General features: G+C 42.6%; 1 protein-coding gene across 18 annotated transcripts in view; it reads left to right on the top strand.

The window, feature by feature from the left end:
* The first annotated feature begins 3,473 nt into the window (after nucleotides 1-3,473).
* ZBTB20 (zinc finger and BTB domain containing 20) overlaps nucleotides 3,474-25,274 on the top strand; it is a 453,552-nt gene continuing 431,751 nt past the window's right edge. For 16 of the 18 annotated variants that reach the window (XM_035541086.2, XM_035541105.2, XM_035541089.2 and 13 more), the window contains exon 1: nucleotides 3,519-3,747. The gene's annotated coding sequence lies outside the window, so the exon portion shown is untranslated. Of the gene's footprint in view, nucleotides 3,748-25,274 lie in introns of all 18 variants that reach the window. The other 2 variants (XM_035541088.2, XM_035541102.2) reach the window with 2 other exon arrangements.

The following is a 25,274-nucleotide window of genomic DNA, read 5'->3' as shown; positions in this document are numbered from 1 at the left end:
TAAACTCACTAAGTTGGTGAGCCTGGGAACATAAAAAGGAGAGGAGAGAGCAGAGCAGCGCAGAGTATGTTATTTGGCACCAAAGCACATTCCTTCCCTCTCAGTCTGTCATCCAGAATCTTGTCATGTGCAACAAAGACTTGCACAGCCATACCAGTTCTGGTGGACACTTTTTGTGTGGTTTAGGTAGGCTGACTGATTTATAAGACAACAGAGAATCAAATCGTTGATGGTTCGTATCCATACAGAAAGGTTCACAGGTGAGGAACCAGTTGTGCAGATCACAACTTGAGAGGTTTATCGTTGAGGTCAGATAGATACTTGGATTTTATAAAGGTTATGGCTAATTGCATTCATTTCTGATTAAGGGCCAAAACTAGCTTACATTGGGATCTGCTTGATAGGCAGCCAAACCCCGCACTACTCTGAATGTGCTTTGCTTCAGGTGTCATTTGAGGTTTGGTTCTAAGTGTCTCCATATCTGGGTGGAATCAGGTTCAGTTTTAGGGTCCTTACTGAGATTCAGACTTTCTGAGAATATGAGTAAATTTACCCTGTGATCCTGGTTTAGATATGTGTATAAAATTTCGAGAAAGTTACAGGAAGTAAGGCTCTAGATGCCTCCCAACTTAAAGTTTTTGGATCTGGATCAAGGGCAAATCTGAACATCGTTCAAACTTACATGGTTCCAAATTAGTGTAACCTAAATGTCAAAATTTGAAAATGTTCAAATCTGTATTTTATTGAAACTTGTTAAGTTTTGACTCTCTTCAGATTTGAATCTATAAGGTAGGAGGACTGAGGTGTGAATGTCAGTTTTGGGTCAAGTGTGCCAGAATACTAAGAAGTTCTTATATCTGATACCCTCATTTTGGTGTAGATCTATTTTTTAAATTTGAAATTCTGAGACTACTCATATTTAAACTGAACAACAGTATGTAAAATCTTGTGATTTTCATCAGCTGGCTTTAATACAGATCACCTTTGATTTGTTATCTGTATTTTTCACATGATATTCTCCATCATAAAAGTCTGAGAGATGCTAGGCTGAGATAGGAAAACAAAGCACTTCATATATTTTTAGTACTATTTGCTCATGGAACTACAGTCAGGTCCATTTTACAGATGGAAAAACTGAGGCAGAGAGTGGTCATTTGGCACGTAGACGGCCATATAAAGAACCACATTTAGAAATAGTCTCCTAGATCACTTTTATTTTTTTAACGTTACATACCCTTCAATAAGTTGAATATGGTCATAAAGTCCAGAGAAGCAAATATATAACATCTGGATTTTGCTGTATATATTTGGAGTACTTCAACTTGTAGAGCTACCTCTATGTACTGCAGGTGTGCATTTTGCTAAATATTACTGAAGGAGTTGAACTAAGTCACCTAGTAGAGCTTTTTATTCTTTGTATTTTACCCTAAGGTAAGAAAGGTTGTGTTTTGATGATGAAGGCAGTAGTGAAAATTAACCTTTTGAGAAAAGATTAATCTTTCTGTATTTCCTGTACATCTGTATGAAAATATGATGTTTATGAGCAAAATACAAAAATGTGTAGCAGCTACCAGTGAATAAAACTAATCAAATTCACCAGTCACCAGGCTGGTTAATATTATGAAGACTGTGTGTGAATTGTGAACATCCAGCGAGCCAAAGGGTACAAATACATGAATCTAGGGGGTTTACCTGTCTCTTTTAGTCAGTAGGCTATCCTTTTTCAATCGGTACAAGTTAGGCATATATTGCCTAATAATGAATGTGGCATAAAAATGTAATTTGGGAAGCAGGATGTTGGAATAGGACTTTGGATCCAAATGACATTCGTTTTACTTAATTTTAGCCAACTAAAAGCTAGCTGCCTGGCCTAATCCAGCTGTACAGGCTCACTCCTCTTTTTGGGGGGTGGGGGAAGTGGGATGGGTGGCTTTGCGGAGGTGCCTGTCCCTCCACTGGCAACAGGGGGAGCCCATGCGACTGGTTCAGACGGGACACTTAACTTTTACACGGCCGTGAGTTATTCAAAGCCAATTCCGTGCTAAGCACCAAGAGATTTGGGTTCTCATCGCTTTATCCACTGATTTACAGCATAGCCTTGGGAATATCACTTAACTTTTTTTTTTTTTTTTTTTTTTTTTTTTTTTGGACCCAGTTTCTCCAGCTAAAATAAAGATACCCTGCTGATAAAGTTCTTGGAGGACCTTTGTCCGAGGATGAAATACAGGTGCAAAATCTTGTTTTCCTGCCCTTGCTACTTTCACATGGCTGTGGCTGTCATTAAAATCATCAGAATTTTTGTGAACAGCATAAGTTTGTGTGCGAGGGGAGGCAGGGCCGAGTGAAAATTATTTTAGTGGCAGCGTCGATCTTCTTCAGCCATGAGAGAATGTTGTAAAAATAAAAATCTAGTAACCGCTTACGTGTGCTGGGTTTCCTGGCTTTGTTGTCTCCCTTTTGCACCTTGTTTCTGTCTGTGCCCCCCCCCCCCCCTTTACCCCCCCCCAGCCAAAAAATGCAGGGAGTGGGGAGCACATTTTCCAAACCAGACCCCTATTTTAAATAACCTCGGCCTGTTTGCAACCGGGAAAAATGTTTTGTTTGGTTGTTTTCTTTTCTTTTTTTTTTTTTTTTACTTGAGAGATTTATTTCCGTCCTCGTAACGCCGTGTACTATATGCATTGCACCTGTTCAGCCATAAGCACGGCGCATTATTATAGCTGTAGGGGCTGAAGCCTCCCGATACCCGTTTCGGTGTGTGTGTGTTTGGGGGTGCTGGGGCCAGCAGCCCCCTCTCTCTGCTCGCAGCCACCTCAGCAGAGCCTTCACCCCCCCCACACTGCTCCCCTATTGTCTGGAGGCCCCCCTATTGTGTGGGGCCAGCTGTTCCCCCCATCCCAAGCCCCCAGCCCCAGCGGAGCTGCCTTTACACCTTCCCCTCCCGCTGCCTAGCGGGGCAAGGTGGCAGTGGGGGAAACGCTGGCGTCCCCTTCTCTGGGGGTCCCCACCTCCCCGGGGGTCCCCTCTCCAGGTGTCCCCTCTCTGGGGGTCCTCTCTCTGGGGGTCCCTCCTCCAGGTGTCCCCTCTCCAGGGGTTCTCTCTCCGGGGATCCCATCACCTCTGGGGGTCCGCACACCTCTGGGGGTCCCCTCCTCTCTGGGGGTCCCCTCCTCTCCGGGGGGTCCCCTCCTCTCCCTGGGTCCCCTCTCCACGTGTCCCCTCTCCAGGGGTCCCTTCTGGAGGTCCCCTCACCTCTGGGGGACCCCTCCTCTCCGGGGGGTCCCCTCCTCTCCAGGTGTCCCCTTTGAGGGTCCCCTCTCCGGGGGTCCCCTCGGGGTGTCCCCTCCGGGGGGTCCCCTCTCTGGGGGTCCCCTCCCGCCCGGGGTGTCCCCCCCCCCATCCCGCCCGGGGGTCCCCCCGTCGGTGCCGGCCGGGGCGCGACCTGTTGCAGCGGCGGGGAAGGAGGGGAGGCTGCCCGGGCGGAGGGAGGGCTTTGTCTCGGCTCCCCCCTTGCCTCCCCTGCCTCCGCCGCCGCCGCCGCCGCCGCCGCCCGCTCCCTCGCTCTCGCTCTCCCTCTCCCGTCGCCGCGGCGCGGTGCGGAAGGTAGGTTGCAGTGCGTGTGTGTACACACCGCCCCGAGCAGGAAAATGGACCCCTTAGGGAGGCAGGCAGGCGTTAGCCGCGCACGCTGCGCGCTCCCGGGGAGGCAGCGGCTATGAGGAGGCGAGCGGAGGACGGGGGAACAAGGTAGGCCGGCCAACTTTGGGAAGGAAGCGAGCCTGGGTTTGGGGGGGGGGGGGGGGGGGGGGGCAAGGGGGGTACACACGACACGAAGCCTCCGCTCCCCCGAACCCGGCCAGCCAGCCTCCCCTCCTTCCTCCCCCCCCCCTCCCCGGGTTTTAATTTGGAGGTGTAAGTTTGGCAGCCCTAGCCGCTCGCTGGAAATTGGGAACATCTATAGAAGGCCTTACCCTCTAGAAATGTTTTTTTTTTTTTTTCCTTTCCCCCCCCCGTGGACTTATTGCAGGGTGTGCCCCCTTATGATTCACTTTAATTACTTTTTCTTTTTTTTCTTCCTCCACCCCTAATCGCAAAGGAAACAAATACGTTTGTTTTCCAACACGAGTTCCAAGTAAATCAATATCTTTCACTCTTGTAAAACAGCCCTCTCCGCCTGTTTGCGGGTCCCTCTGCTTTTTCTTTTCTGTTTATGCAGTTCCATCTGTCCGTCCATATATCATGCTCTCCTTATTTACTGCTAAACGGGCTTTTATTACTATTTGCCGATGACTCCCGACTGTAATGCCGGGGCTAACGGTGACTCTCGTCCTTTGTTTTGTGTCTATGTATACACTATAAGTTTAAAGTCCATGCCTAACCATACATCAAATAACAGCAGAAAAGAGAAAGCAGGTTCCACTCCTTCCGACAGGATTTTTATCCGGAGATCTCGTTGTTTGTCTGTTTTGGTGCGGGGGCGGAGGGGGTTAATTTGGGTTATTGTACGTGCACTTTTTTCTTTTTTTTTTCCCTCTTGGGTATTTTTAACATCTATTTTTCATTATTAGTATTTTTCCAGTTTCCTTTCCCGGGAAGAAAGGAGACATATATTGCAACTTTTGTGTTGCTGATCAAACGTCACATTATGGAGGCATCACTGGGTTAATAAGAATTCAAACTTTCTAAGAGGGAGTTCGTATCCTTGGCTGCCCCCCACCCTCCCACTTTCTGCATGGTTATGCTTGCGTTTCCGTCTGTATTGGCGGGGAAGGGGGGGGGGGGGGGGAAGGGAATAGATATTTTTTACAGTGGTGGCAAATTATGAAATCTATCGAGCCATTTTGTCCAGAAATAGTAACTATTTATTTACCATTTTCCCTTGCACAAATACGCTGCTTATTTGTAATTTCAAACATCGAAGCTTTTCTCTGAATTAATCTTTTCTTTTTCTTTTTTTTCCTTTCCTTTTTCTTTTTTATTTTTTCCTGGGGAGGGATTGACGATGCATTTCGTAGCCCATCTAGCATTGTCGAGTTTTTGGAGCCCAGATTTATCGTGGGTTCTAAAGGCTGCTTAAATCGATCCATTTGAAATGGTCTTTTTATCTGAGCTCCTGTCATTTCTGTTGGAGAGTAAAACTGTTACTCTGCTGGTAACAAAACAAAACAAAAAAAAGAGAAAAGAAAAAAGACAGTCAGTGGAAGTGAGTTACATAAAATGTTCTGGAGAATCCTAAGTAATTATATAAAATGGACGCTGATCAGTGGAGATCTCTCAACAATAACAATCACCTTTTTTAATAGAAGATTATTTATTTAATAGCAAGGGAGGGACTTCTTAAAAAAATGCATTAGGCCTTCCTCTCAGCACAAAGAAGTCCATAATGCAATATTCCTAACCCACCTGGGACTGCCTGATAGATTCTCCCAAACCTTCAGATCCTTTGAAATGTTTTAATAAAATTCATTATTTTACAGCCAGGGAGAACTTTTGCTGCCAACAGGTTTGGCTTTTTTTTTTTTGCTGTTGTTTTGCTATTTTTTTTTAGCTGTCCTTTAACTTGCAGCTCCCCAGTTTCAACCGAAGTGCCTCCTCGCTGAACAAACTAAGTTAATTGAAATCCAAAGCAGCAGATCTATTCACTGGCACGACAACTGCAGAAACTACTTGCTCCATTTTATTAGAAGCTTTATTCCAGAACCCAAGTGAAACTTTTCAAGGTTTTACATAGCGCTGTGCCAAGAATTGGTGGCTCATCTCTTAGCTAGGGAATGACATTCATTGCTTTTTTCTTTCTTTCTTTCTTTTTTTTTTTTTTTTTCCTTCCTCCTTTTTACTCAGGCTTCTAAACCAGCGTTTTGCCGGTAGGCTCTAGCAGTGCTCAGGGCTCCAAATGACCTGTTCCTGCAGCAAGGTGCTGCCTCTCCTCCTATAGCTTCCACCTCCAGCTCTGACACTCAGACCTGGGCCCGGAGGGGATGCACAAGTCCTGCCAGGCGCGCGGGGACCCTGAAGGCGGACGGAGCTCCCGGTGCCTGGGCTGGTGCTGAGCCCGTACCAGGGTCGCGGCAGCAGCCCCTCTGGAGGGGTGTGCATGCTGTCAGGCACCTGGCGCTCCGTCCCGAGCCAGGGCAGGTCCGTGTCCTTCAGCAGCTCGGCTTTCCTCCGGCAGGGAGGCCGGCAGACCTGTCCTTGGGAGTCCCGCACGCACGCTGAGCGGAAACCCAGCCTCACCTTTAGGTTTCAGGAAAACTTTAAAAATGACTGCGGTGTATCTCTTCCTTTCGTGAAGACCCCAGGGAAGAAAAATGTGAGCATAGAAAGAGAGTCGGAGTGGGAGAGACATTTTTCGTGACTCAGTAAGGTCTCTTTTTAATCGTGAAAACTTTTCCATCAGAGGGATTTCAATTTCTTTGAAACCTAAGTATATTCTATAAAATAATAATAAAAAAAATTAATAAGTCTTAGCCTTTCCCGACCGCACAAAGTCCGTTTGCAATCTGGATATGACAGCAAAGGGTGAAGTATGGCTAAGTAAACTTAAATCCAGTGCATGATGCTGTGGCTGGAACCCAGCGAGCCAAAAGCCCCTTGGCCAGGGGGCACAGCGGAGCTTGAAAGGGTGCCGGGTGCCCAGGCTGCTGGGGGGTCTTGGGGCTCAGGTGCCCCCAGCCCACTTGGTGGTCCAGAGCGGAGCTCCCCGGTGTCGGCTGGGTCTCAGCACGCTTTATTTTAGCGCTGGAGCAGACAGTTATCTAACACACCCACACGAGGAAGTGCTCCGGAGCAGTTATTTCATGCTTTGCCATGCCCTGTAGCTAGAGTAATTTTGGACTGAATGGCGTGTGCATGTGCCTCTTCCACTCCTGCGAGACGAAAAGCAACGCAGTTGGGTTTTGTGTGCATGTGGTTTTTGGTTTGGGTTGTTGTTGTTGTTTTTAAACAGGACCAAAAATGGGGTATAAGACGGTCAAATCCAAATACCAAACAAATACCACGTCAGATTAATTTTAATAGTAGAGGATTTTGCTTTTCTCTTACAGGAGGAAAAAATACCAATCTTGTTTATTTTGATAAAGACAGTTATAGCAATTTCCTGAGTTGGATATATCATTATTATAAATATTACTCTCAGTTTTCCTATTTTCACATTTTCTTCATAGGCCCAGCTTATTCGTAAGGGAGAACAGCTGCAGAAAATCTAAAAAAAAATTAAAATAAAGTATTATTATTTATATAAAACTTTGATGTAAATAGGGAACAGTGTCCCCTGCTAGAGAATTCTGTGGGATGGCTTGCAAATCCCATACAAGAGAGATTACAGTCTTAGATAAATTGTTATTTAAATCATTTCAAGAAAACCCTGTTCATTTTTGCAGGCCATATGAGGTTTTAAGCAGAACGATTTGAATAGGAGTTCTGTTTAGAAATTGATGGCATGCTGTGGCCTTATAGATTTTAGTTGGTTTCACTCCTGTCTCATTTTATAGGACTGTTTTACAGTGTGGTCTGTATAGTAAAGAGCTCCTACTGAAACAGATTTGTAAATGTTAATGGAGAATTAAATACTGAAATTTAACTTCAAGTTACTTTTTTTTTTTTAAGCAAAACTTTTAGAAAACCTGAGCCCTTTATATATGCTTTAAAGATTTTTTTAATGAAACAATGTACTGGAAATAGTTGTTTTTAAACAATAACTTGTTCCCTCTGTAAGGTCGGCAGTTCAAACCGTGCTGCAGAGAGAAAAGGATGGCAAATCAAAGTGAAACTGACTTCATTGATTGCGTTAGTTTGGCCCAAGAAGATTCAGAAAGTAAACAAACCATATCAACTGTGAAAAATAAATTGGATTTTTAATAATCTATCCGTTCCAATAATCCCAGTTTCTCATGGTAAAAGAGTAGTGTTTAACTGTGCTCCAAACTCGGAGGGGCCGTTGTAATGCCTACAGAGCTTTAACTTCAGCAGATTTTCACTGATTTATCAACATTTCAGTGAGGAGTGAATAAAGGCAAAGGCTTTTGTCCAGGATGGTTTTGGCTTTGACAGCGTCGCCTATATTCCTGGTTATTATTTATCTCAAAAGTTAATATTTAGTTCTAACAGCACTGATCCAATCCTCTTTTAATAGGAGACTGGCATTTCTGGATGTTTACCGCCTATGCACTTGACGTTTTCATGCCTTTTTTTTTTTTTTTTTTTTTTTTTTCCTCAGTCCTTCAGTTTCTTCGTGTCCCACGGAGGCATTTTGCCTGCCAGGCTTTGGTGGACATTGGGTTCGGGAACGGGTCTCGTAAAAGTGCTCCCCCGGGGCAGGTAGGTCGCTGGTGGAGAGGCGAGCCCCACACCGCTGCCGGTGGGACGTTGCTGGCTGCTGCGCACCTCAGAGGTGCGCGAGGAGGGCCCAAGTTCTTCTGCCTCACACGCAGCAGCCCCTATATCTCAAAGCAGTTAAAATACAGCAGTGGGAAACGGAGCCGGTCAGATAGAGCCGTCTGTAGGAACAAATATGCTGTTACCTTGATGGCTGGGGTTTGGCTTGGGTGAGGTGGGCGCCTAGGGTCCCAGCCTGAGGCCTGAGGGGCAGATGCTCACCGCAGGAAAAAGAGAACCGCTGAAGGAGCTGGCGCTAGGTGGCACCACGCGAAGAAAGGCCACGGTCTGTGCAAGCACAAAGACCGACAGCTTGTGGTGCCAAGGAGGGGTCTCTCCCCACCGCGAATATCCCACCCGCCAGCCCCAGGGTTAGTGCCACGGCCTGTGCTGCCCTTGCTCTGCTGGCACCCGGCGCTGCTCCTCAACACCTCGTATTAAAAAAGGTGTTCTACAAGAAGCCAGTGCCACTGAATTCAGGCACTGGCAGCATCTTCAGGACTTCACTTATCGGTGCCCTGTGTCATGTGCCTTTCCTTGTGCTTTGGTGAAGTGAGCGAACACAGACCCTTAGCTAACATTTTCTGTCCGGTTTGCACAAGTGTAAACGACAGCACAGAAGGCAAACCAAAACCAGTACGTTCTTCCTCAATATTTGAGCTAGTATCAAATCAGTGATTACATAAATTTGCATTAGCAGGAGTTGATAACTGTAGTGAAGGGGCAAGGAAACCCAACTGGGTAGTGCATGTCCCCCTCTGCAGAGCATCTGTGGGAAATCTTTTGCTGGTCAGTAGTGTTGCCATTCTGCAAGCTACGTCTGGAGATGACCTCTTAATGTTATGCTTCCGTAGTAGATTTATCTTGGGATTGTGGTAGAGCTAAAAATGCAGGCAAGTGTGGTGTGCCAGTTGATTCTGAGGTAAACACAGTGTGGAAATTACTGACTTTTTTTTTTTTTTTTTCCCCCTCACTATAAGACAGGCTTTCTAATACCTTGCTTCTAAAATCGTCAGTAGCTGAAAGTATGATCCACCCCTTGTGGATATTGACGTAGGACTGGGAAAGTTACCTTACGGACTTCAGAGTTGTCCTTTCAGCTGACTGAAAGTTAATTATTGATTTCTCTTCGCTCCCTAGGGATCCGTATGCCATTCTTTCTGGCTAGAAAGTTAGCGGTCCCAGTGCAGGAGTTTGGGAGTAGTGGTTTTGTGGCAGCACAAGATTTCATGGGCAGGTGGTTGGGAACAGGTAAGATGGAGGCTGATATAGGGGGAGAGAAGAAAGACACCTAGGTAAAAGCCTCTGTCCGCTAACGTGTTATGCAGGGTGGATGTGGAGCCTGTTATTCTCTGTGGCTTTGGCTCCTCAACCCCTAGCAATCTGATAGCTGTGTGAGTCATTGGCATTAGTGACAGGGAGGAATGCTGACAATAAAAATAAAAACAAACAAACAGAAAAGCCCCCCAAACTCATTGTTTAGGCACAAACACAAGCAAAACCATGTTTAATTGCTAATGTGCTCCCTCTGCTGGTTCTCTAAAACTAACAAATGCTATTCCCAGGAGACCAGGCCACACCCGCTGGGACAGTGCCTTACAAAAAATTGCATTTAAATGAATGGCTCTGAGCTGTCCTGCAATGAGCAGTATTAACAGGACAAGAAGCCTTCTTACAAAGTATGCTAACGCCTTGTATACCAGGCATGACTGCTAAGTAAGGTCAAGAAATGCCCGATCCACTAATTTAGCCTTTTTTGCTTTGTTTCCAGTCTTACTTATATTCAATAGGCATTCATTTTTCTATCATTTCCCAAAGTTTGAATTTTCGATTTTGCTGCTGCTGCTTCTAGGATTCTTCCCATCTGAAGGAGTTTTAAAAACATTTTCGTTGGTGCTTTTAGCTTCAATTAGAGTACACGTAGGATCTGAAGAAGCCCCAGTGTAGCTAAGGCTTTGGCTGCCTCCAATTCTTTCTGTCCCTGTCAGTTATATCTGCTTGTCAGCTTTATACTGCTGTGCCCACTTCATCCTGTCCTTTGGCTTGAATAGCTGCTGTTTTTTCGGGATGCTCTTGAACATTCTTCCTCGTTGTGGTGCATCTGTATTTCTTTTCCAAACATAGGCTGGATTGTTTAACATGTTCCCTACACAGCGCATTTCCCCAGTAGATCTGCTTTTAAAATCCAGCCTTTTGTACTTTGATACTATGGAAAATGTCAAAGTTCTGGATAAGTCTGAGTGTTGGATTAAAAAATGAAGAAAGCTTTTTTAACTCCCTTAGAATATTTGGAATGTGTGGAAGATTTCTGACATGGAAATTATATAATGAAAGATTGTCCTGTATTTCCCATATTTTCCACCTTGCGGACTGTCACAATAAAGCGCCTCATCTTGCAGCCATCCACAGATCAGTGGGAATCGGCTCTGCAGAGCTGTTGCAGGACTGGGCTCAAGTTTTCAATGTAGAGTAGTGAAAAGTTTCCTTTCTGCAAGTCTCATGCTTCCCATCTAGGTGACTGCTTATTAAATCTTTACCCAGTAGGGACAATAAACCAAACAGCCTGGTGGGTAGCTAATTGGCTGGAGTGACTCAAGCCACATATAAATCTCATTTGTACTCAGTACATTGACTCTCTCTGGCCTCATTGCTCTCTCCAGTATTCGTTCATTTTGAGACGGCTGGAATATAATACAAAGAAAATAATCCCTGGTTCTTCTTTCTCAACATGTCTCCTAGGATGCTCATAGGATGATTCTCCATTATTTCCCTTTCATAGGCCCTGCAGTTTAGGAACCCGTCCTCCTGAAACACAATGCAGGGAATTGGCCCCCGTGCGGGCAGCCACAGCAGAGACATCAGGAAAGCAGAGCAGCGCCGAGACCAGATCACCCTCCTGTCACCAAGTCCCTTGACATGAGGAATCGTAGCAGGGGTTGGTACGGAGATGGCTTGCCCTCCTGCTGTACCTGCTTTGGGGATAAATAGAGAATGCAGCGCCTGGGGCTACCAATCTGGCACCTTTTGCTAGCACTAAACTAATAAAATACTTAGGACCAATACAAGTTTTCAGTGAAGGCTCAGCCTCTTCTGACTCACGGGTGAACCGTTTAAAGTCCAAGCAGCGTTTTGTAATTTCCAGCATTTCATAAAAACACTGCTTACATTTTCCTCTCCAAGCCATGGCCAAATTTTGAAAGCTTCAAAACTTGCTCCGATTGAATAGAAAAAGAATGTTTTTAAGGTACTGACGTTTCCTAAATGAGTTGTTTCTTCCTGAGCTATATCAACTTCAAATCATTTATCCACTAAGTCAGTCAAGCTCAGCCTGAAACGTTTCACTGCTGTGAAAGCAGCTGCTCCTGAATGAGGTTAAAAGCCAGTTGTGCTCTTGCAGTACATTTGGCTGTGCTGTACTTTGTGCTGGGCAAGAGAAAGCTCAGTCTTCTTCCTTGGTGCAGGGCATTTCTGAATTCTGGAATTTACCTTTTTTTTTTTTTTTTCCCTGCAAATCTCTGAGTCCCTTTTTACAGGAGAGAGGATCCCATTCAGAGCTTTTCATGATGCCTTTTAGATATCTTGTTTAACCTCTGTGCAAAGTTCTTAAATATTTTACTCAGCATAAAGCCATGGTGTGGTCTCAGAAGTTGTAGTGAGATTGAAGTATAGTAGCTAGAGTGATGTATGCAAGTATGTAGGTACCTGAAAGGATAACTCACTGATTATGGAAGCAGGAGCCTTAGTTCGTTTCTAGTTTCTTGTGTAATTTTCAACAAGTCACTTCATTTCTCAGTGTCTCAGTTGCTCGTCTTCAAGATAGGACTAATGAGGTTTATCAGTTCCTGAGAGCAGTTGGGAGAGCATTAGCTATAGCTATATTAGCTAATTTTATTGCTGTAAGAGTCTTTCTCTCTCTTATTGCTGTAAGAGTCTTTCTCTCCCAATTTTTTTTGCCTTATCACCCTGAAAGTGCATTGCCATCTCTTTCTTTAATGGGTTTGCTTTAGCTTCCCGATCAAGGTTTTGAAATATATGTAGTCTTTCTCTGGCATGTCTGAACAGAACCGACACCTGATTTGTTGTTTGGATGAAGTTTTCACCTCATGGAGATGAGAGCTAGCATTTACTTCAGTAGTGTAGGTGGCAGTATCTGCTCAGCCCGGATCATGCAGACCGTATTATGTTGGATCTCAGGTGAGTTTTGCACGTGTCTTGAGCCACGTATTGTCACTGCATTCAGCCCTAGATTGCCTTGAACAAACTGCTATTGATGACAGAGCTAGCCCAGGTAAAGTTCTCTTATGGTGGAGTGGGAGCCCTCTTGTCTAGATCACATCTATATCCAGCCGTGTGTAAATTTGTTCAGCTACCAAAGTTGAGTTAATTTTCATTTTGTATCTTTTTTAAGGGAAAAAAAACAGAAAAGCAAAAAAGGAGATGAGATAGAAACAACTTTTCTGGAGCTTCCTGGTTAAGGCTGTTTGTTCAGGAGCATGGTTTAGTTGTCTGTAGGCTGTTTTAAAGAGTTATTAAAATCTGGTTGAGTAATGTTACTATGGAACATTGGCTTCGATGTGGGAGAAGGATACAAATGGAGCATTTAGGAGGGAGGTTTGGGAAGAATCTGAGCAGCTAGAAGAAATAAAAGCTGAGACGCAGGCAGGGGGCAGAGCTGTTCAAAGAAAATGAGGACAAAAAGTCTGAACTTCATGCAAAAAGAGGGGCTAACTTGGTCCCACTGGCAGGAGAGGGAGAAAATTGTAGCAGCAGGACTTGGTTCGAATAGGGCCAGAGTGAGGTGGGATGAGGCCACAGCCCTTCCCTTTTCCCTCATGAGCAGTGAGCTGGAATAATCATCATACAATAATCATCAGAGGACTATGCTCATGGGATAAGAAGTTCCACGTGAAGTTTCTGAATATCTGTGTATCCGCTAAAAAGTTTATAGGTCATGTTTTGCCCTAAGTTACGGTTGTATAAAAGTCTTGTAATTCCATGAAATTTAAAAGAATCAACATTGAACTGAGAGCTGAATTTAGCTTTGTATTTCTAGCCTACTGGCTGCAGCTGGCGTACGTCTGAAGCAGTAAAGATGATACATCGTACTCCACAAGTGATTTGTGACCAGGAGACAGTTTTCTCTAGGACAGTGCTGCTGAATTTGACCTCATTTTTGCTGTGTTAGATACTGTTTCCCTTGTGGCAGTGTGCATAGGTGTATTAATAAGATTCCTACCAGATCTCTCCTTGAAATCTGAGCTTCAGAGGTTTGATGAAAAGGCTTGCTTTCAGGAGGTGTTGGTGATTATTCTCGTCATATCCAGGCAAAGCCTGCAAAGAATTTAACATCCAAGAGATGCTTTTTTTTTTCTTTTTTTTTTTTTGTTGATCATCTGCAAAGCCTTAATTCTGAGACCCTGCATGATTTTTTATTTGTTTTGTTTTGCTTTGTTCTCATTACCCACAAAAGAGAAGTGCCCGTTCTGTCTAAGTCTTTCCTAGGCTTTTTAGATAAAGGAGTGACACAAGTACTTCAAAACAGAGTGCAGTTATCAGCTGAGTTCAGCCGGAGGAGGGAACGCTCACAAAAGATTCCAGGACAGTTTAGCCAGAGATAGCAGTTGATACAAATAAATAGCACTTTGCCTTTCTGAAGAAACTTACTCAAATATAGAGTTTAATGAAAGTAGTTAGTTTTGCTTAACTCGAGTAGCTGAATCAACATTATTATTTCCATTTTTTAAATCAGGAACAATCGAGGCACAGAGAGAAAGAGGAAGTGATGCCTTTCTTTCTTCCTTCCTCAGTGTATTGTACAAGCAGATGGGACCTGGAAAAGTCAAGACCATGTTCCATGGACAACGGAAGCTCAAATGGTTCCTGGCCATATTAAAAGCTGTTAAAGCTTTTTTTTTTTTTTTTTTTTTTTTTTTAACCACTGTGGTATTGAAACACATGTGCAATTTCTTTGCCATTACAATCTTATTCTAGTTTCAGAATTATATAAAAAAGACCCTACCATAACTCAAAATTGAGGCCAATTTTGAGACTTGTCAACAGTCTTATTTTTAATAGCAGATTTTTTTAATTCATTTTTAAAATTTTGTTTGCTTATTTTATTATTATTTATAATTGCTCTCTTAACCCAGTTAATGTTAACTTCAAAGGCTGGTAAGCAACAAGTAACTTTTTTTCCAATTGGCTTTCCCACAGCTGGGTATGTCCTAGCGAGGTCCAGCCTTAGATTTGAGTCCATTGTGTCCAAGAAAGACAAGTTCAAAACATGGACCAGTCTCTTACCTCTTTTTGTACAATAATAATCATAGGGGAAGATTATACTTGGCTGAAATAAACAGTGGTGTTGCTTGCTTCTTGAAACAGTCATCAAAAGAAGACTGAAGCTCTGTATCGCACATGAATATAAAAGTACCTACAAATAGTTACGTTGTTCTGGGCTTCTTGTGTGTGTAACTGCTTGTCTGCATAGCTGCTCAGTGGGAGTTGCAGTATGTAGAGGAGAAAATAGCCCCTAAGGGTTCTTTGGACACATATTTAAAGAGGATTGTTACTTGTCTGTTTAAACTGTCAGTGGAAACAAACATATGCAAGTAATAATGGAAGCCTGCGAGTACTGGATTTGGGCAGAGCACAGATGTATTACTGCTGAGGCATCTGTCAGAGAATGAACAGTAGGAGGAACTGAGTTATTTGTACGTTTAACTTGAAAGCTGTGCAGTGAGTAGGTGCGTTTAACTTTTTGTTACTTGGGAATGAGATTCATCTCAATTCCTGAAAACTTACAAGCAAGTTTTGGTTTTGTACTACTTTCTGATACATTCCCACTTCCCAAAAGCCAGTTTTAATGTCTGTTGATGCTTAGAAGACCAGATTGGAAGGAGAGCAACAGAAAGTTTTATTAGCCAGCACAATTAATACTTTCTCCTTTGAGAGCCAAATTCGTCTAGTTTAGTATGTTTACAAAAGAGAAGGCTGGAATGCACAGTAAAGTTTTTTCTTTATCAGAGACATATGGACTCACCATCGCTGGATATATTTGTGAGACACTATAACAAAGAACACTCCTCAGGCGTGTCTCACATTTCAGGACTCGAAGGGCAAAGTGGATGAGCGTCCCTTCTAGGAAACGGGTGAACCAGCTTTTTCATATGCAACCTCTGATTTCAGTAATCCTCAAGAAGCTTGTAAAAGCCGGGATGGAGTCAGTAAAATCTCATCTTATTAACCTCCAGAAGGACACAAAGAGCTTTGGATCTCAAGGCTGGTCTGGATGCCAAGTGCACCTCTTAAGTACTCTCATATTGTCTCAGCCTGCTGTAACTTTTGGTAGACACAGCACAATAAGGTTCATACAGGAGATGAAGAGACCAGGTTTGCAGGGAGAACTCCCACCCGAGAGAGGCAGATCAAGCTGCTTTGTACAGGAAAGCCAATAAATGCCTTGTTTGTTTGCTGTTTGTTTTCTCTCACTAGAGATCTTTCCCTGTTATCCTTTCATTTATGCATAATGACCCGTTTCACAGACTGAATGGTCGCTGAGATTTGTTTGCCTCTGCTGGTAAGCACTGGTCCTACGAGAGATGTTCCTCAAGACAGTTGCATTTGAATACTCCTACTTTTTAGAATGCTTATATCCGGTTTACACGCTAAACTCAGACGTAGGAAAATTCTGCAGGTTACACATTTGCTTCTGCATGCTATCGTGGTAATAAAAACTGGCAACTTCTTTTTTTTCTCATTAAGCATTTCCACTGTTATACATTTGCTTACATAAATGAGCTTCCGCTTTTTGTTTTTGTTTTTCAATTTGCAGAGGTACAACTTTTGCTGCATGTAATTAAGGCACACAGAGTCTTCAGAACTCCAAAGGAGCGCTTTATGTAGCACTCCATTTTTCCTTCAGGGTACAGTGAACCATATATATCTACATGGGGTTGGGAGAAAGGAGGATTAAAAAGTCAACAGCTATGTAAACATTCAGTCAGCAAGCCCAGTGGATACTTGTTTCTTGACCTTTTTTTTTTATTTTATTGTTTTGAACTCATCTTTTTTGGCCCTTCCTCCAATTACAGCAGGATTAACTGATGTGTTTAGGGGGAAGTTCTCCTTGACCCTGTTGTTTTCCAAAGTTTCAAACATGCCAAGAGGAAGGTGAGAGCATGATGGGGAGGCTGAAGAAAGTCTAGTGGGGAATTTCTCTTGGCTGTCTGGAAAGCCTGGGTTCATAAGCTGAATTTCTGGCTGAACCAGCGTTAGCCAGAATGGGTGAGACTCCTTGCCTACTCAGAGTTGTTCTCCAAGTACTTCTGTGGGGACACACCAGGAAAGATGCAATTCTGCATGATTCAAGACGGACTTTAAAGGTCCATGCTCTATTTTTTAGGAAATATTCAAGCATGAGTCCACTTTGCCATATGCCTTAAACTGTAAGACTTCAAATCTTTTTTGCTTATTGCTTCGTTTACAAAGCTTTTGCTCTTCTCTGTCTTCACTCTCAACATCTGTGTATTTAAAAAAAAGCAGCATAGTAAGCCGAGCAAACGCAGTGGTGTTCAATTTGCTTGCTTATTTTCTGCCTGAGCAGGTCATGTACCCGCTCCTTGTGGCAGAAGGGGCCATATGCCGTGGCTCCTTCTCTGCCACGTGACCCGATTTGCTGTGCATGCACCGAGTTTACCGCTTACGTGGGATACAGGTGTAACGTCCGTGCTCAGGAGCTCCAAAGCTTCCTGGAATCACTGGGTTTGCTGTGAATGCACCAGAACTAATTTGGTTGGTTGAGGTGCATCTGACGTGTGCCAGAGTTGCTTGACTGCATCCATGGTAGTGCTGTGCTTGCGAGGGAGCGCATCCTCCTGGATGACCATCATCAGGAGTAGGTCATGAGCAAGATGAATTGTGTGTAAACACAACAAAGGTCAAGCATCCTGAGTACAACCCTCAAACACTGTTTTCTATTATTATTATTATTATTATTATTATGGTTCAGATACTGTTTATAATGGCCTTAGATAGGGTATGTGTAAGAAGAGAAGATGTGGAAAATGTAACTAAAAGTGCTTTTTGGATCTGCTGCAGACCGTCTTACTGATCTGGGTGCTTCACCTCTCTGCTCCTCTGTTCCCTAGCTCTAAAATGGAGTGACAAAAGTAACTTCTTCGTGCCTTGAAGCTTAACGAGCCTTTTGGCACGTGCACAGAAATCTTTAGGTGAAAAGGCTTGGGATAAGACAGCGATTATTGCCCCATTTACCTTCTCGTGATCTGGGAGGAGTGAGGAGAAAATCCAAACACTTGTGTTACCACGAGAAATGAAAATGCCCTCATTTAAGAAATTTTCCAAGTAAGGTAGCGTTTCATGCCATCTGGAAATTTCTCCGCAGACCTGTCTTGTGAAGCTTTAATCCTTTCCCTCCGTACAGTGTTTTGCCTGATCACGTCATCAGGGGAAGAATACAGAAGTGAAACAAAGGAGGGAACTGCTAAAAGGCAAATTTTGACTACTTCTAAACCTCGTGTTCAGCCGATGCCAGTGGAAGTTTTAATTCCAGCCCCGGGTTGCAGTTAGCTTTCTGGGTAGCGGAGGATGAGCAGAGGTGGGTATCTGGGTAGGGAGGAAAACGCCATGAACAATAAGCGAGCGCCCGCTGGTGTCGTGTGAATGACTGAAGGAGTTGTAGTTGAGAGGGTAATCCCCGGGCAATGGAGAAACGTGGCTGTGACACGATGAGCGATGCCGATGTGTTGTTTGTATCTTAACTCCTGGCAGAGAGAAGTGTTCAGGAGGGCAGGATTTAGGAGCCGGGTAGAGGTGAAGCTGAATTGGATTGGAAACAAAGGGTTGGAAAGAAGGGGAAGGTGCGGTTCTCCAGCAGCAACTGCTGGGGTGCCTGTGTTTATTCTGGAGTTTGTGGTGGAGCTGAATATCATCAGTGGCAGCGCCGTGTGTAGTGTTCTCAGTATAAATAGAATCCATAAATAGTTTTGTAGAGAGTCAGGATTTTATTTTGCTTGCGAAGTTGGACCTATTGTGACTCTCGGCTCTGCCATTTCTTTCCTTACCTTATTGGTGGGATAAAGTTTATATTGCTTAGCCCCAAATCACGTATATTAATATGCTTTCATCTCTTTTCTCTGTTGCTTTGTTTATCTGTCTCCGTCTATCTCTCTGTGCGCCTGCTGCTTGTCTGCCTGCCAGTTTTTTCTTTGTCTCTATCACTTCATCATTGAACCCATCTGTGTAGAAAATGGGATATTTGGCTGTCTTGTATTTTTTTTATTATTTTTTTTTTATTTGTGTCATTTTGTTCGCTCAGACTTACGAGGATAAAACTCGCACTCCTGGGGGTGCCAGGCATTTCAGCTCTTGCATTTAGGAGGAGCCGTGATGCTTTTTGCGTCTGTTTGTCTGTCCATCTGTCTGCTGGTCTATTATAAGCTGTGCAGCGAGACAGCAGCTTACTATCTGTGTGTGTGAAATTAGCTAATTGGTGTTAGCAGCAATATTTTCACATGTTTTATAAGCAAAGTGCAGCAAGGTATATAAATGTAGATATGATCCAGAGACACACACACATACACACACGCGCGCGCACGCAAGCCTGTCGCTGCTCATGCATAGACGCTCAGAAGTAATTAATGTTAATAAGATTTTAATGTGCTTGTGAGATCATAATGAGGAGAAATGAATGCTGTGATTAGAAAAAGGTAACTCTGTGTGTGTTTTGGCTTAGAACACGATTTCCCCGCTTTTTTTATAAATCACAATTTCAGAACTTGTTTGTGATTGCATCAATCGGTTTTTATTTTCAAATTAGAGGTCTGTTTAGCCATTTGAATGATTAGCCAAATAAATGGGTAAAACCCTGATCATAAGGAATGGTGCAGATTTTTTTTTTTCCTCTTAGAAAGCAATGCTGGTATGTGACAGCGCTGGGCACCCTCATCCTTCTAGCATTACATTTTTTTGATGCCGCTTTTAAAGCCTCATCAGAAGCTGCTCTCAGAGACAGTGCTCATTTTTTACAAATAGAGATGTTTATCTATAGGTGTCTGCAATGCATAATCAACCACTGAAACTATTGTGCCAAGGCACATTCCCGTTCATCAGTAATGATGAATCCACAGAGTCCAGATGATCACATGACACCTTGATAATATTTTGAAATAATTAGTTTAAGAAAGCAGAACCATATACATTTTTTTTTTTTAATTTTAATCAGTCGGCATCCAAGTAAGGGAGAGAGGAAAGTGTTTGCAGGAAATATTTTACTAAGGAAATATTTACTAAGATGTTCTTTCATCCCGGATGCTGTGTAGTCACCAGACCCCAGGCTGGCTAGCATCCAGATAGACACTAGGGGTCCTTCCCTCCAGCAAATCAGTGAAAGTATTGTCCAGAGGGCTTTGCTTTCATTTGCTTATTTCTTATTGTTTTTATTTTGAGTAATAAAGAAGTATAAAAATATTAAAAAGTTCTTGCCTGATAGTTTGGGCATTTAGATATTTTTTTAATTGATATTGAGAGATTATATATTCTGTTTTAAAACCATCTACAATTTAAAAAGCATGTTTAAGAAGTCCATGCACCTGGCTGCATGCAACCCACTTCTTTATTTTGGTGGTGCCTAGCTTGGTTGGTGTTTAGAGATATTAGATCTGTGTTTGAATTCATGGAGTATGATTCATTTCCAGAAGCTGCCGAGGTACCACAACAGTGCTTGTGATGAGAAATGGTGGAACGTGGTGGTATGATTGCAGTTTCCAAATCGTGATGAACAAAAACCAGCGTCAGGAGATACGACTTTGACATGACTTGAAGTCTCCGAAGAAGATGATCTGACAGTTCATTTATAATGAATGAATTTATTTTGGGGAAAGGAAACATCAGGCAGTTTGTGTATTTGTTTATTCCTCTAAACACTCCATGCAGCCAGCTGCTATACAGTAGGGCCTCTAACTCTAGTTCATCATTCAGATAGCTCAATCAAGGAACATAATACAGGAACTTTAATTTTCTAAGGTACCTTGGGATATGTCATCTGCATATGTGTGCGCTTAAGTGTGTCTGTGTGAGTGCACTCAAAGCATCTCTGAAACCTGAACCTCCTTGCATTAAGGCCATAATGAAGTATTACCCAACTGCTGCCAGTGTCCAGGTAATTTTTAATGAGCCTGGATGAAACATGGAAGCCTTTACTTCACCTAAGTGCGTATATAGTTTGAGAAGTGCTTTAAATTTTGACTTAAATAAAATGATCTTCTAAGCTACAGCTGTAAGGAAGCAACTCATTTGCTCTAAAAATCATAGATCCTTTCTATAGGTAATTTCATTAACATCTTTTGAAAAATTTAGGATTCTATGATTCTAATGTTAATCCCAGTTCAGGATTAGCATTGAATTGAATTAATGTTGAATTGATGGAATATGATTCATTTCCAGAACATGCTGAGGTACTACGACAGTAATTGCAATGAGAATTGGTAGAACATAGAGATATGACTGCAATTACCAAATCCTGGTGAGCAAAAACCAGCATCAGTAGATACAGCTTTGACATAATTTGAAGTTTCTAATGATGATCTCACAGTTCAAATCCCACTTTGGTATTAGTATCTTCTTGCAATTTTTTCTTTGCTTGTTTCTGCTTGTTTCCTTCATATTAACATACCAGTTCCCAAAACTGGCTTCCACAAAGTTAAAGAGTGAGAATAGGAATGAGGTAACAATAAACTCCAATACCACCAAATTTCAAGCTTGGAGCAGGAAGCAGCTAAGCTAAGGACCTTCTCTTTAGTTTTTCTGTGTCCTAGATGGGAAAAAAAGTTTGATGCTCTAAATATCAGAGTTGAAGTAGCTGAGCTGCCTTCAGCTATAGACTGAAAACTCTTTAAGAGAAACTCAGGAAGAGCTGAGGCAAATTGGCTAAATGCATGAAGTCAGTACACAAAAATGAGTTGCATGGAATCTTTAGGGGACTGCTTTAATTCAGGAGGAAATTAGTCTTAGGCCACTGTAGCTTAACTGAATAAGGAACTACAGGGAGCTTTGCTGTTGAATTACAGCATCTACTGACAGCTTCAAGACAATTAAATGTGTGCATATTGAAGTCAGACATCAGTTGATTTGCCTTAACTTTCTCAACACCTCCATGCAGACTTGGCATTAGAGACAGATAAGCTGTCCCAAGCAATTCATTTGATATTGGGGATCCAGAACAAAACAAATTTCAATATCTCCTTTGCTCTGTGGAAAACATTATACCACCGATTATTGCACTGTTGTCAGAGTATCGGTTGCCCTGCCGGTCCTTGGACACCATTGTTTTCCTGTGCAGTTGTTGGAGGGTCCACAGCTAATAAGGATGACTTTCTGTTAGAGTCACTTTGTACACACCTATGCCCCAGTATTTGGGAACAAAGCATACCAAAGGTAGAGGTACAATATACTTACAGTGACTTCTAGAATTACTAAAAGAAAAACAAGTGTATTCACAAGTTCTGTTTCCCTTTTACAACTGGCTGCCATACTTACGTTTGGCTACTCTGGTGTAAAGTTAGCTCAAAGGTGAGAAAGAGGGATCTGTGTTTTTATGTGGTTGTAAGGGTAGAACAGAATATCTTGGGAGCATAGTGGTGGCAAGCCATCTCGGGAGAAACTCATTTTCTCTTAAAGAGGCCTATGCACAGTGTGAAAATAGGAGCTCATAAGCGTATGTTCAGATTGTGCCCTGAAGAATGTTTTAAAGTATGTTTGCCAGCCTTACTTGTATTACATTCATTTAATTTGACTTTATTCCTAAGTGCACATATAAGGTTAAAATGCTGTTAATTAAAGTTTATAATTGACAAACTGTGAGTTCGCTGATAGAATCTCCATGCTAAACAACATTAGATTTCTTCAATCATTTGCACAGCGAAAACCTCTGCAAATGGAGGGATTTAAAAAAATATCTGTACGTTCTACCTCTACCAGGCCAGCAGAGAAAGTAAGTGATCAGCTTGAAGGCTTTATTGGAAGTGGTCATCTGCTAGCCTCAAACTGGGTGTGTTTGTTCAAGTATGCTAGCTGATCTCTGTTTTTTTTTTTTTTTTTCGTATGATACAGAGACAGAGAACACATATATTCTGAAACTGTCAAAACTGAAGTTTTAAAGAACTGATTATCTCATCTTACTTGCCCAATTCCATATTTATGCTTCTAAATAAGCAGCTACGTTTTCCAAAGTGCTCGATGTCAAGAAGCCCCTGCTGAGTGTGCTGGATGCACAGGACTTTTAGTAACATGGATTTAGAAGAGCAAATTTAGGTACCAGTTTTGAAACTGTTAGCCAGAGGACTTGTGGGTCAAGATGAGCTTAGAAATTCCAGATAAATGGTGTCACGTTTCTACCAAAAACTTTATTTTAAAAAGTTGTATAATTGTAGCATATAGTATTTACATGAAAGTAAAACATACAGTTATCTACAGGAAGACAGGAGCTGTTGAAGAAACTAAATAAGTTGTTCATATACTCTGTCACCTCTGCTTCTGAAAGTGTCAGAAACTTCTGAGCTAGATGGGGAAGGCCTTCCAATGAACAAGTATGGAAAAAACTGGCGATGGAGGAAGCTCCTACCTTACTCTGCCATGGGATAATTGGCCAAGTCTTTGAACAAAGTAGGTACAGGTTTTCTACTCGATTAGAGGTCTGTTTGATGTTGTAATGGATATTCCTACTAGCCATATACAAGTTTTTCCTTTTTTTATTTATTTTTAATAAGCTCTTGATCTCAGTGTCACTTTGCAGCAGGTATCGTGTGATCTACAGGTTGTTTCACACATGAAAGGAATGGCTTAACTTTTCTCAAGTTTTGGAAATTTGAAGTTTCAGGTAATGTAAAGGCAGACAGCACTGAGCAACTAGATGGAGTTAGAAGCAGTAGTCGCTGTAGTATAAATTCTTGGTATTTCATTTCTTTTCACTGGTGGGCATGTGTCTCCAGTCATTAGCAGAATTCCAGTGGCTTCACATTGGCTGCATTCATCACAGAAATATAGAAAATAGTTTATATGTGTTTATGTATGTGCTAACTCATACGCTTATGCCTGTGTTTACAAGTAGTGCATTTGGAAAGAGTCAGAATGTACAAGAACTGTTTGAGTAAGTCTGGGTAATGGTTCAATTTGTTTGGAAAATGTTGGAAGTTAGTCTTGTTCCCATTCCCCAAACAGTTCTGCCACTGACGTAAATAGGACTAGGTCTTTTTATCTATGCCTGCATGAGTTATTCAAGAAAAATTGTAAACTGCATGAGCCGCTCAGATACCTAGCAGCTCCCAGCCCTGCCCACGTGGGGATTCTTACCTGACCACACAATAAATGTCTTTCCTTGGATAATTGCCCTGGTCACCTCAACAGCACTTAAGGCAAGCCATGTGGCGAGTGCCGCCTTGTTCTGCCTGTGGTGGTAAACCATCCTGCTCCGCTCCCAGCTGCTGAAACACCATTGGTGTCAGGCTCTGATCTTTCCGCTCAAGACTAGAGAAGAGGCCCAAGGCAACACAGGGCGGGGAACATGGGGAAGGTGAGCAGGAAGTGGGATGGAGGGGTGAGAGGATGGGGTTGGACCCTGGTTCTGTGGCGGAGAGGAAAGCAGGGAGGGGATGAAGCAGGGGGCAGTGCCACGGGGTGGGCTGTGATAGAAGGGCATGGAAAGTGCATTGTGTAAATGTGCTTTAAGTAGAATCAGTGTTAGAAAGGTGGGGAGGTGAGAGAATGGAGAGAGATCTGTTTTGAAGGACAAGAAGAAACAACACAGGCGTGCTGCCACCTGTGCACGTTGGGGGTTCATCACAGAACTGGGAGATGTTGTTGCCAGTGCGTTGGTACCACATGAAACTTCTTTGCTTTTGGAAAAGCTTGAAAATATTAAAACTAAATATAGTTGAGGCCCACTCCTTATTGGATTGTCAGCTCTTCCTTCTTAATATAATAGTCCAGTCTTGATCAACGCATTATTAACAAAATCATGCTTGAATACTGTGCCCTGGGTACAATTATTTTCAGCACTCTACCTTTACTTCTTCTTTCGTTGTGTTCCTATTGTTTCTTTTTCTTCCCTTGACAGTAAGCAGATGACAATAAATTGTTAAATTCACTGCCGCCACTTTGCCATGACTTGGTGCTGGAATCAGACCAGTTGAAAGGCCTAGCAGGTACTGTTTTTGTTAATCTCAGGACACGATGGATTTATTTGTAATCATGTAGCACTTACTGAAGCCTAATGGATTGACAGGCATGCTGTAATGAGGTTGTCCTGAAGGATCGTTAGGGACACCACCACTTCTGTCCTAGATTATTTGTTCAAGTACATGTCTTACTGAAATCCAAGCATGAAGACAAACCCTTTCTGGGATGAAATTTTGTCTTCTTAAGATATATGATAATTTTCATATATCTTCGTAACTCTTGTCCTTCATATGTGGCTTTTTTGGGGGGGGATTCTCCTTTAGTCCTTGCCAGTTCTGTTCTAGAACCCTCAAAAAAAAAAAAAAAAGGTGTAAGGAACACTCAAAGTCCTCTTCCCTGTCCAAAAGAGGATAGACTGTATGTTTTGTTATTCCTGACAAGTATTTGTCCAGACTGTTAAGTTATGAGTCCCACTTCAAGTGATCTATTCTGGTACCTCATTATTCTTACCCTTAGAAAGACTTTCCTGTTGCCTAACCTGAATCTTCTTTACTACAGTTTACTTCACTTACTTCTTTGACAGTGATTCCCGTTCCCTTTGCAACAGCTTTTTATGTACTAGTAGTCTGGGTAATATAGTCATTTCTGGCAGTAATTCCATTCTGTGTATGGTATCTGCGTTTATGATCATTCATGCTCTTTTCTGGATGTTC

The sequence above is a fragment of the Cygnus atratus genome, chromosome 1 (assembly GCF_013377495.2).
Source record: "Cygnus atratus isolate AKBS03 ecotype Queensland, Australia chromosome 1, CAtr_DNAZoo_HiC_assembly, whole genome shotgun sequence".
NCBI classification, from domain to species: Eukaryota; Metazoa; Chordata; class Aves; order Anseriformes; family Anatidae; genus Cygnus; species Cygnus atratus.
The sequence above is the reverse complement of the archived record's forward strand: the minus strand, read 5'-3'. Positions and strand labels throughout refer to the sequence as shown.